Source organism: Tenrec ecaudatus, chromosome 17 (assembly GCF_050624435.1).
Source record: "Tenrec ecaudatus isolate mTenEca1 chromosome 17, mTenEca1.hap1, whole genome shotgun sequence".
NCBI classification, from domain to species: Eukaryota; Metazoa; Chordata; class Mammalia; order Afrosoricida; family Tenrecidae; genus Tenrec; species Tenrec ecaudatus.
The window spans coordinates 10,085,004-10,097,310 of NC_134546.1; the positions used below are offsets into that span (position 1 = coordinate 10,085,004).

The 12,307-nt window shown below is 41.8% G+C and overlaps 1 long non-coding RNA gene across 2 annotated transcripts in view; it reads right to left on the reverse strand.

Moving 5' to 3' along the window:
* LOC142430693 (uncharacterized) overlaps window positions 1-12,307 on the reverse strand; it is a 56,172-nt gene that overhangs the window by 13,259 nt on the left and 30,606 nt on the right. For both annotated transcript variants that reach the window (XR_012780648.1, XR_012780647.1), the window contains one exon: window positions 7,361-7,477. This is a non-coding gene — a long non-coding RNA (uncharacterized LOC142430693). The remainder of the gene's footprint in view (window positions 1-7,360; window positions 7,478-12,307) is intronic.

Below are 12,307 nucleotides of genomic sequence, written 5' to 3' on the forward strand. Positions count from 1 at the left end.
AACTACTCCTTAGAGGTTCGGGGACTGTGTATCTGTAGGAGAGCCCATGGCTTCATCTTTCACACATGGAGCAACTGGTGGTTTTGAATCATTTACCTTGTGGTTTGCAGCATGAAACTTAACTCACTGCATCAAGAGCTCCCTTTTAGTCATAATTCTTTCTGGACCTGTGGTTATGGTCCCATTTTTTGGGGGGGTATTTTCTGTTATGCTGATGAGGTAGATAATTTGAAAACCACAAAAGTAAAATCACATAATATAACATCTTCTGCACCTTGTTTCTTTCACATAGCACAATGAATGTTTTCAACATTGACTCATGATGTAGCTTGTATCAGTACTTCATTTGTTTTATGGCACTATGACATTCCAGAGGAGCCCTGGTAGTGCAGTGGATACAGGTTGGGTTGTGATCCACAAAGTTCTCAGTTTGTAACCACCAGCTGCTCCAAGGGAGTAAGATGAGGCTTTCTACTCCTGTAAACAGTTCTACTCTTGAAAACTCTCAGGAGTGGTTCTACCCTGTCCTAGAAGCCGTCATTGACTCTAAAAACCGTGAGTATATATATTGTCTTTCTCCCAAGGAGCTGCAGGTGGTTTTGAACTGCTGACCATGAGGACCATAGCCCAACTTGTAAGCACTACACCCCCAGGGCTCCATCCACCCAAATGTGACCTGTGAATTAATGATGGTCAGTTTCCAACCAGGTGGTGCCAAAAGCCTTTGAAGATAAACACGTGTAGGGAAGGAGGAGGGAAGAAACACGCTCCCTCCCAACAACATTCATGAGCAGTCGTGTCACAGGAATTCTGGTAACTTAAATCTTCCATTTTATTTCAAAGTAATTTGAGAGCAACCTAACAATGTCTCCTAAGTTATTAAGGCAGAACTCTACTCTGTTCTTGACAATATATGACTTGTAGCACTCTCTCTCAAACATATTAGCAAAACACTAATACACTTGAAACCACTCTAAGTAGTTTTCCTCCCTCAGAGTTTCATAGCAACCTTTTCCTTCACATCTCAAATTATGAATAATTTTAACAACAAACTTCGAGTAAAGGAAGAACTATTAGAAGTGCTCTATCAGAAAGACTTTAACATTAAGAGTAAGACACTATGGAACTAAGTTATGGAACTTATAAAAACAAAGTTATCTCAGGACAACACATGACACTGGATTGGTGAAGTTCACAGATGCCTTTCAGAATAATCAAACCAATATGGGCAGTAACACATCCACATGTGAAGGTATTTAGCATACTTGCTGAAATATTAAAAAGACATTATAAAAAAATCTGAAGAAATTGAACTTTCATCTGAACCTTAAGACTTTTCATTCACTCTGGACTCGTCATTTCAATAAAAGACCTGAGGCCACAAAATTATGTGCTCACATATTATGATCCTGAATATAAATACTATTCAGGGCAGCAATTTACTGCAATTAAATTGTCAGGATACTGAAAAATTGGTTTTTTAAAAAAAATAATTTAAATTGCTCAAATAATAAAATGGAGATTCAAAAAAATGGAAATTCTTGTGCCTAAGGTCCATTTAAATTTAGTTTCTCTTCATAGAAATAGTTTTTTTCCTAAATAAAATTTTTTACCTATCATAAACCTTATTTAGATTGTGGTGAGAAGCCAGACTATAACATTTGGCTAATGTATCTAATTTTAAAAGAAAATAAAACAATGAAACAAAATAAAATGTTTTCCTTAGATGCTGTCAAGTCAGTGATGACTCATAGCGACCAGATATGCAACAGGACCGAACCCTACCTGACCCTCCCCAGCCTCACAATTGTTCTTGTCTTGGAGCCCATTGTTGCAGCCACTGTGTCAATCCATCTCATCGAGGGCCTTCTCTTTCTAGGCGCTCCTCCACTTTACCAAGCATGATGTCTTTTTGGTCTCTCCTGACAACACGCCCTACGTACATGAGACCAAGTGTCGCCATCCTTGCCTCTAAGGAGCATTCTGGCTGCAGTTCCAAGACACATTTGTTGGTTCTTTGGGCAGTCTATGGCACTTTCGATATTCTTTGCCAGCACCATAATTCAAGTGCTGTAACCATTGGTCTTCTTTATTCAGTGTCCTACTTTCACGGGTAGCAATGGTAGCAATTGAAAACACCATGGTTTGGATCAGGTGCACCTTAGTCCTCAAAGGGACAGCCATGCTTTTCAGCCTTTAAGGAGTTCTTGTGCAGAAGACTTACCCAGGGCAATGCTTCACTTGATCACTTGACAGCTACTTCCAGGAACACTTGACAATTTCAATCTTTTCTCCATTTATCATGCTATTACCTATTGGTCTAGTTGCTGAAAGCTGCCATCCTTGATCTTCACCAGTAAGTGCTTCAAATTCTCCTCACTTTCAGCATGCGAGGTTATTTCATCTGCATATTGCAGGTTATTAGTAAGCCTTCCTTCAATCCTGATGTTCTGGTGGTTTAGTGGGTTACTACTTGGTATGCTAACCACAAGGTCAGCAGTTTGAAACCACCAGCCCCTACATGAGAGAAAGAAAGATGAGGCTTCCTTCTCCTGTAAAGATTTAAAATCTCAGAAACTTAGAGGGGCAGTTCTGTTCTGTCCTATCCTATACGGTTACTGTGAGGCAGAACCAACTCGATGACAGTGAACAAAAAACACAATATCAATATATAAATAGTACCTACAAACCTGGGGAAATGTTATACTTCATTAGCATCCTAATTAGAGGAACTATACTGTGTTGATCTCTTTTTCCATTCTCTTCTGATCAGGATGATCTCATCCACTGCCATGATTTCAGACCAACTGTTCTTGTATGTAGATAAGATATAAGTAGAGGCCCAAATTCCATCTACACACACACACACACACAAATACACCTATTTTTATATATTTACATATATATCTATGTCTTTTTAATTTCTTTTCTCCTGCCCCACTATCGCGTTCACCCATTGTTCACCTCAGTAATTCCTCTCTATTATCAAACATGACAAGAAAAGCTGCACCCTCCTTGCCATCAATTTTGTAACCCTTACTATTCCCCCGTCTCTGTCCTTATTGGCGCACCTCCCCTGCATCCTCCCCTCGCATGACCACCAGGAACCGTTGGTCCCATTTCTATCTCCACAGGATTGCCTATCCTGCCTATCTTGTATAGATAACCACCAACAAAAACAAAGACCATGCAAATAGTCCCCAGTCTAGCAGGGATGCTGACAGAGCAGATGACTGTCTTTGTGTTAAATAGGGAGGACATGTTCTAATCCAGCATTCCAGTCCCCTTTTCTTTCAGGGTTCCATTTCCTGGGACACGCTTACCTAACAACCCATATACCCTTTGGTCTCCAGCATTCGTGTCTGAAAGGCATCCTAAAAGTCCCCACTGTTATTCCTATAGTCAGGGATGGAGTGGTCTTGGGTTCCTCCCCACATACCTACCGCCTTTAGACTTTCAGCGTGGCCCCCTTGTGAGTAGCCCCCCAACCAGTTCAGGTTGGGTGCCAAGACAGAAGTCTACCATGGGGATTCCCCAGGACTCCGTGGCTTCGCTCACATTGCTGGTCTGTTGTACTCCCTCTTGCTTTGGCCCCATGGGGATGGGTCAGACTGGCCCCTCTGCTCAAACTGTATCTTCAGGGCCGTCCTCTACTGTGCTGTCATCTAGGGAGAGGATGTCCTGTCTCAAGCTGAGGCTGGCCCTGCAGTCATCTCTGGGAAGGAGCTGCTCTGAGCATGAAAGTCGCCCTCAAGGATGGGCACTCCAGAATGGGGTCTACTCTGGCTCTTCCTTTCCTCAGCTCCATCTTCCCGGAAGTCCTCCATAGTAATTATTTTCAACATTAATTACAGTCATAATCTCTCTGCTACTGTGTTGAACTGTGTTTTTCTTTCCTGTAGGTCAACAACCAGATAGTCTTGATGTTACTCATATCAATATATTCTCCTTTATCTTTACGCTCCTCTCTTCAGCTATTTGATCTCCAAAATAGCCGATAAATTAAATGATTCCTATTGCTTTCTCATTGATAACCCCAGCCTTCTAAATTGCCACTGTAAGCACAAACATGATAATTCCTTTGTGCAAACACCTCCAAAGGCTCCCTGTTTCCAACAAAAGAAAATCAAAACAACCTTAGGGGTCCAATGGCTTATTTAATATGTCAATCAGCAGAGGCATTTCCAAACACTTAAACATGGCTACAAGCCAAAGAGTCATAATTTCTTGGCTATCTACGGTGCTTGCTCTAGGTTCTAATCTCCTCTCTGCTCTTTTCTACTTAGCTCATGCCTTCTCCCAATGACCTCTCAATCCTCAGTTCCACATTTCTCCATTGTCCAAGTCATCTCAATGAATGTCTTTTTCATCCACTTTAGTCATTAATTAAATATTTATTTGAGTATTGTCTATGAACAACTAACCTTCAGGTAAAGTATTGGGTATACCCAAAACAAAACAAATAACCAACTAAGTATTGATCCCTATTTTCAGGTGGCATACAGTTTTACACAAACAATTATGCAATGGCTACCAACCAAACAGCTGGCCATTGGAATCCACCCAAAGGTCTAAGATTCCTTGGAGGAAAGGGTTGGTGATGAGATGCCTGTGGTCACAATGAGTCAGAATCAACCAGATGGCAGATAGTTTTTAGGAGACATAAGCCTGTGAAGAAATCTGTGGAACTGTCATAGATGTTAATAATACATTAAAATATTTAAAAAGACAGTGAGCAGCAGTTTGGAAAACATTACGTCCATGGCCATGGAGTCCATTTGCCTCATCTGTCTTTCAAGGAGTGGCTGGGTGGGGGGGGGGCTTGAAACACTGACCTTTCAGTTAGCAGCTTGGTGCCTAGCCTACTGCACCCCTAGGACTCCTTAGGGGAAAGCTTTCATAGAGGAAATAATATTGGAATAGATGTTTAGGAGAAGAGGTGGCAAAAGGGAAAGGAGAAGGTTGGCACTGTTTTGTGGGGAAAAAACCATGTGAATCAAAACAGTGTGAGTCAGGTTCCTGAATTATGAAACCGCCTGGAAAATAGTTCTCTAAAACCTGGATTCTGGAATACGCAATGGGAAAGGACCAGAGCCCAGTCGAGGACAAGTTCAGGGAAGATTTGACTTATACGTACAAAGTCAAATGTATTCCATATTTCTTCTACCTGTCCTGTAGCAGTGGGAAACAAGGAAAGGGCCTTTTAAGTAAAGAAGAATCAGCAGCCGATTATATTGTTATTATGTGCCTCCAGGTCCGTATTAACACACAGTGACCCTCTATGACAAAGCAGAGCTGACCCAGCTGGGTATGATTTCCTGGGTGGAAAGCTTCTGGGGAGCAGATTGCCAGGCTTTTGTCCCTCAGCGCAGCTGGTGGGTTCAAACCAACAGCTTTTGGTGAGTAGTCAACACTTGAACCATTGTGCCACCAAGGATCCCAGAGTTGGCTAGAATAGGAAAGCTAAACAAACTCTCACTATGTCAATCCCTACAGTCTTCTAAAAACCAAAAACCAAACTCACTGCCATCCAGTCAATGGCGACTGGTAGTGAGCCTATAGGACGGGGTAGAACTGCCCCCGTGAGTTTCTGAGACTGTAACTCATTGGGAGAATATAAAGCCCTTTCTCTCTCAGAGCAGCTGGTGGTTTAGAACTGCTGACCTTTCAACAGTTATCCGTCCAACTCATAAACACTCCACCAATAGGGCTCCTCTGCTTTCTAATGACAATGCGTTTTTTATTTTCCTGAAACCCTGGGCAGGTTTGACTATACAAGTTTGGGAGTGGAAAGCCAGACAGCATCCCTGATATGCATCCCAGAGGGAGATGAAGGAATTCAAGGATGGCTATAAAGGAATGAGAGAGGAATCAGAAAAATGGCCAAAGGCATGAGAAAGCAGTGCCCTTATCTTCTGTAGAATACTCCCTCCATAGACACTGAGTGGTCAGTTTCTTGTTTGTCTGTGGTTGGGTAGGAACAAAGCTTCACTTCAGAATCAGTCCTGGAGACAACAGAGCAGATACCGAGAGCAGTCCACATGACGAGATATAAGACTGGGAGTCTGGATATTAACTCCGACATTCCCATTTAGGTGGCCCTGCAGAAGGTGAGCCCAAAGGCCAGGAACTGGTCACAGAGGTGAAGGCCTAAACCCAAGTAACAGCATTGTCGCTCACTGAGTTAGGAAATGCAGACATAAAACAGATCTCAGGAGAAAGATAATGAGTCCATTCAGGACTTATGAATAGTACCTCTGAATGGAAATACCAAGGAAGATTTAATATTAACGTGGAGAAATATCAGCTTTGATCTGGTGAAACTCACATAGCCGTGGACACCTGCCTTTACAACCTGCCTTTTGGCTCTGACCATGTATTCTACACTTCAAGGAGCTACTTGCTGCTCCCAAAAAGGATACGAATATTCACATTTTTATATCTTTGATTACTCTTGAATGAGCATTTATTTATGGAAAGTCTACTTACCTTTTAAGGTCCACTTAAAATATCAACAAGCTCTATTAAAATGGAAGCCTCCTCAAGCATATGATTCTTTGGTTCACAGATATATCTGAATTAGCTAGAACAATTACATGCACACAATAGGCAGTCGGTTACTATGTATTGAATGAATAGTTAATTTCTTGTATAAAACCATTCCTGATTCTCTCTCTAGCCCCAGAGCAAATAATAATGTATCTCATTTTAAGACACTAGATCATTTAAGTAAAGTACAATTATGAACTTGCTCCTAATACTTCTGAACAAATAAGGTAAACAATAGATAACATCATGATAATGGAGAAAAGATTGAAGTTGTCAAGGATTTCATCTTGCTTAGATCTACAATCAATGCTTATGGAAGCATCAGTCAAGAAATCAAAAGACATATTGCATTGGGTAAATCTGCTTCACAAGACCTCTTTAGAGTATTGAACAGCAAGGATGTTACTTTGAGGAATAAGGTATACCTGACCCAAGCATGGTATTTTCAATTGCCTCATATGCATGTGAAAGTTGGCTGTTAAATAAAAAAGAATCTGTGCATTTGAATTGGTGTGCTAGAGAAGGATATTGAAAGTCCCATACACTGCTAGAAGGACAAACTGATTATACTGGAAGAAGTGGGGCCAGAGGTGCTCCTCAGGGGCAAGGATGGCAAGACATCATCTTACATCCTTTGGACATGTAGTCAGGAAAGAACAAGTATACATCAAAAGAGTTAAGGAGGGAAAGCATTTACATACTTTGGACATATTGTCAGGAGAAACCAGTCCCTGGAGAAGGACATCATGTGTGGTAAAGTGGAGGGGAAGCAAAAAAGAGGAAGAAGGCCCACCATGAGATGGATACTCACAGTGGCTGCAACGATGGTCTCAGGCAGAGGAACAATTGTGAGGACGGCCCAGAGCTGGGCAGTGCATCCTTCTGTTGTGCATAGGGTCCTTGTGTATCAGAACCGATTTGACGGCACCTAACAACAACAACAACAGCATACACCTTACAGCTCTAATAGAAGTGAGGCAAACAGACACATCCACCTATGTTCATTGCACCTCTATTCACAATAACAAAAGAGAGAAAGAACTTAAGTGCCCATCATGGGTGCGTGAATCGGTGAACTGTGATACTTACATGCAATGGAATATTATCGAGTAATTAAGAAAAATGAGGTCCCAAACACCTTGAAACATTGATAAACCTGGAGGACATCATATTGAGCAAAATAAGTCAATCATAAAAAAGCAAATATTGTTTATTCATTTTTAGGAAATGACATGTATATATCAGGTAAGGTACAAAATCCTAGAAACCTTTCTTAAACAAAAATATCTAAATGTAGTTATCGTTTCCCAACATAACTTCCATGGAGGTCTCTACGTTTCTGAAGGTAACACTTCCATTCTCTAGCCCTTCCCCCAAAGAATCTTGAGCTTCTCAATTTATGCCACATCAGAGTGCAAGGCTCTCTTCAAGGAGATCTTCTCCAGGGTCCAGAAGACCAAGGCCGACAGCAACGCCACCAAGGTCAACACCCACAGCAGCAAGTATTTTGTTAGAATACTGGTGAATTTTTTATTAAAGAAGAGAATAAAGCATTTCTAAATATATTTCTCTCAGGCATACTCCTAAGGGGAGGTTGGCCGGTGGCTAGAGAGCTGGGGTATGAGCAGGATGAAGCCTGCACCTCGCCCACCCACCCACCCATGGTTATCATCTGAGGATCCAAATCATGTTCCTTTTCAATGTTTGAGAAGAAGAAAAAATCTGAAAGCACCAGATCAATAATGAGGTAAGGCTCCCCAATTAAATTCTCCTAGGACAACCCTTGCTACCCTTCGAAGAATGAGCAGGTGTGCTTCAGCTAGATGAAACAATTCCTTGGCACAACTCTCCTGACCTTGTTCTCATCAGTGTAATTTTAAATTTTCTTAAAGCTTCTTCCTAGTAATTTCACATGCTCAGTTCTTTGTCCTTCGAGAAATCCTATCAATATTCTCCCTTTGCTAGCTCCAGGAACAGTCGCCATTGCCTCCTGACTTGACCTTCCTGCCATCAATCGACTGGCCATGCAGAAACCACTGCTGGGTCTGGAGCTTTTTTTCCCCCTTCAACATCCTAATGAGATTAAGACAAGGTTACTACTGAGAGAAGGCACTGATAGCAGAAACTTAGTTTTTGTTTGGAATTAGCCCGTGCATGTGTGAACTGGACCTCCGGTACCAATATTGTTTTACTTACACTTGAATTAGCATCGATTCAATGGCAGTGAGTTTGGTTTGGATTTTATACAGAAACTAATGTTCATTCGAAGTGATTAGTGATTTGGGGGGAGTTAACTAGGTAATATGAACTTATTTTCTGGTGATAAGAAAGGTAATGCAGGACGCTAAAGTATACACAGCTGAAAAAAGATATACAACGTCACTAAAATATGTGCAGGAAGAAAGGACCTGTTTATAATGGCTGTAGAGTATGCATCTACTCCTCACTTCTCTGCATGGCCGGCGAGAGCTGAAAATATTTACTCTCTGGCTCTTTACCGAAAAGAAAAAAAAGATTGGCAACCTCACACTAACATATTAGTCAATAGCAATGTTTCCCAAAATGAGCAACACCACTGCCCCTTGGGGGGCACTGGAGCAGTCGGGGCAGAGGGGACTGTAAAAGCAGATACCCACACTTTAGCTTGGATTATGTGCTGTCATACAAACGTTTTTAATTGCCGGAGTGTAGAAGGGGCCGGGGGCTGAATAATTTTTTTTTTCCTGAAAAGGTGGTGGTAGGCCAAATAAGTTTGGGAACCTCTGGTCTGTAGTTACATCTATGTCTATGGTGGCTCCTGTCTACTAGCTACAATGTCTGTGATTGTCATTATATTCCATAGTATGATCCACTGGGGCATATTAAGACACTTGAAATATTTTCATCAATTAGCTTAGGTGAGCATTTGGGCTAAATTTCATGGCTCTTGGGTCATTCTTCTTTCACTTTCCATTTACCAGCACTGTTAATAATTCGATATTGCGCTCTCACAGGTGATTGCCCTTTTGTTAATAAGTGTACCGATGTAAGTGGTTCACCTGTGAGGTATGCTTGGAAATGAACAGCTGGCTAGAGAGAAATGAAAGCGAGGGCTCCTAACAGATGGGGCTGGGGCACAGAGAACTTAATCAGTCAAAAGCATCCCAGGGGACTGTGGGGCAGAGCATAACGAAGGCCTGCCAAAATTGGGTGTTTTCTTACAGGCAAGCTATCAACCCCATGGTTTGAGGACTCTGGGATATGAATTCCTGATCCTAGGAAGTCAAATACTGACTTATAGTCAAATAATATGGCCCTTGTGACCACAATTCCTTGTGTGATACATTATACTTCTGGACTTTATACACCTGTGGCGTTGGTCCCATTATGGAGGGCATAACCTACTAATGGACAGGAAGAGGGCTTGAACCAAGCCACATCCTCTGTTTCCCTGATGGTATCTTTAGGACTCCACCTTAAAACCAAATCACACCCTTAGTTCTTTGGGGGCTGTCTTACTCTACTTTAGTAGAGGTTGTATTATAAGACACTTCTTTGGATGGGGTATATATGCTGGTACCACTAAACAGTTCTTACACACCTCACCTGGAAAGTCATACCTCTGTTTCCTGGCTGAGCTTGAATAAAAGCAAAAAGACCTGCAGTGACTTTTGGACATTTTTGGCTTCTGGCTATGGAACCTCATTTGCTCACCTTTGCCTAACCATCAAAGTTGGGACTGCCCAGCACCCCCCACCATGTGAGACACTTCCTTAGTGTTTGGTGAGTCTCTGTGGGGCACTGGAATTAACTGCAGAACCCAGGGACATGAGGGATGATACTCAAGAGAGGGGTGAAGGAAAAATGAAGCAGAGTAGCATCTTGGAAGAGTTGGACATTTAGGACATCTTTAATCTCTAAGTCCTTGGGACAGGTCTGGTATTCATTCTTCTAAAATAAATTATTGCTCCAAATACACCAATAAGAAAGGACTTGTCATTGCCTTCAGGCTAAAGACAAAGTCCTTAACATAACTTCTAAGGCCCTGAACAGTGTGTTCATTACTTGCCTCTCAGTGTTTCATGTTTCTCTTGGCTACAAGTTCTTTGAACAAGAAGGACATGACCAATGCTGACCTCCTGAGAGGTTCCTGCAGTAGTTGGGGGGGCCTGTAGATATGAAGAGCAGTTAGGGACTACAGAGTAATTTCAATAACAAGCAATCATGTAATGGACACCTGCATTAGGAGAGTAGCAGTAGGGGTGAGGAAAATATTGATTCCAGAATAACAAGGACAAAGCACTAGATAGCAAAGATAATCAACACACTGTGGCTATATACAACACAGATGCCACACACATGAGCAAAAAGAAGCAGGACACGAAGGAATATCAAAGGTATGATTCCATCTATATAAAGCATAAAGAGGAAAGAATAACACAGTGTGCTCTTTGAGTGCTTGTGGTTGTTAGTTGTCATCAAGCCAATTCTGATTCGCGGTAACCTTATGCATAACAGAATGCAATATTGTTTGGACCTTCGCCGTCTTCGAGGTTTTTGACACATATAAAGTCCAAAACAGGAGGGGAAAAGAAGCTGTGTTGCTTGACAATGCTTATAAAATCAAAACCCATTGCCACTGAGTTGCTTCATATATAGTGACCCTCTATTGAATTTCCGAGACAGTAACTCTTCATAGGAGCAGACAGCCTCATCTTTCTTTGCTGAGCAGAGAAGCTGGTGGGTTTGAACTGCTAACCTTGCAGTTAGCAACCCCATGCTTAACCCACTGTGTCACCAGGATTCCTGTGAAAAATGTTTATGGAAAAAAAAAACAAACCCACTGCCACTGAGTTGATTCCAACTCATAGCAACCCTGTAGGACAGTGACAATCCCGTTCTCTCTCATTGTCATTGAGTGGATTCTGACTCACAGTGACCCTATAGGGTTGAATAGAACTGCCCCTTTTGGGCTGCCAGCTGGTGGATTGGAACTGCTCACCTGGTGGTGAGCAGACAGACCAACATGTTATTCACTACACCATGTCTTCGTAACTTTTTTTCACTGGCAACCCCTTTTCACAAGAGACATTTGCATCACAGTGAGCACGGCCAGAAACATCTTAGATTCATTGAGCGTTTGATTTTGAATTACTTTTTGGCTGTGGCGAGTTCAGAAACTGTTTACTGTTGCCAAATTTTTTGTGACCTTTACGTTGTTACACAACCCCACATGAGGTCACGACTCAGTTTAAGAAGTTTAGTGTTCCAGCACCAGGGCTCCTTGACGCTGCTTCTTTCAGTGGCTTAATAATGAAGAGCAAAGAAGCAATGGGCCTTAAGCGTTCAGAGTGGTTACATCAAGGAGGAAGAATGAGGCACACCCGCACTTCTGAGTGCTCCAGTATTCTGAGTTTTTGTTTGTTTGCTTTTTCTCCTGGGATATATATGTGTGTGGCTTTCTATTTGTTTGTATGCATTCTATGTATATCACAATTTAAAAGAAAGTTTTTAAAAAGCAGAAAACCCTTGAGGTGAACTTGATTTGGGATTGGATATGATGGGCAAGACTTGGAGGCAGATGTCCTTGGGTTCAAATTTTGGTGCCCTGAGCCTCAATTTTTATTAGATTTAGTAGGGTTGTTATCAGGATAAAAGTTCTCTTCTGTTTCTGATGATTTCTCCCTAAGAGGAGTCACCTTTACTGATTGACTAGCTGAGTAAGTGTCCCTTTACCAAGCTCATTAAATGCAGTTTGTCACCCCACTAATGGATGTAG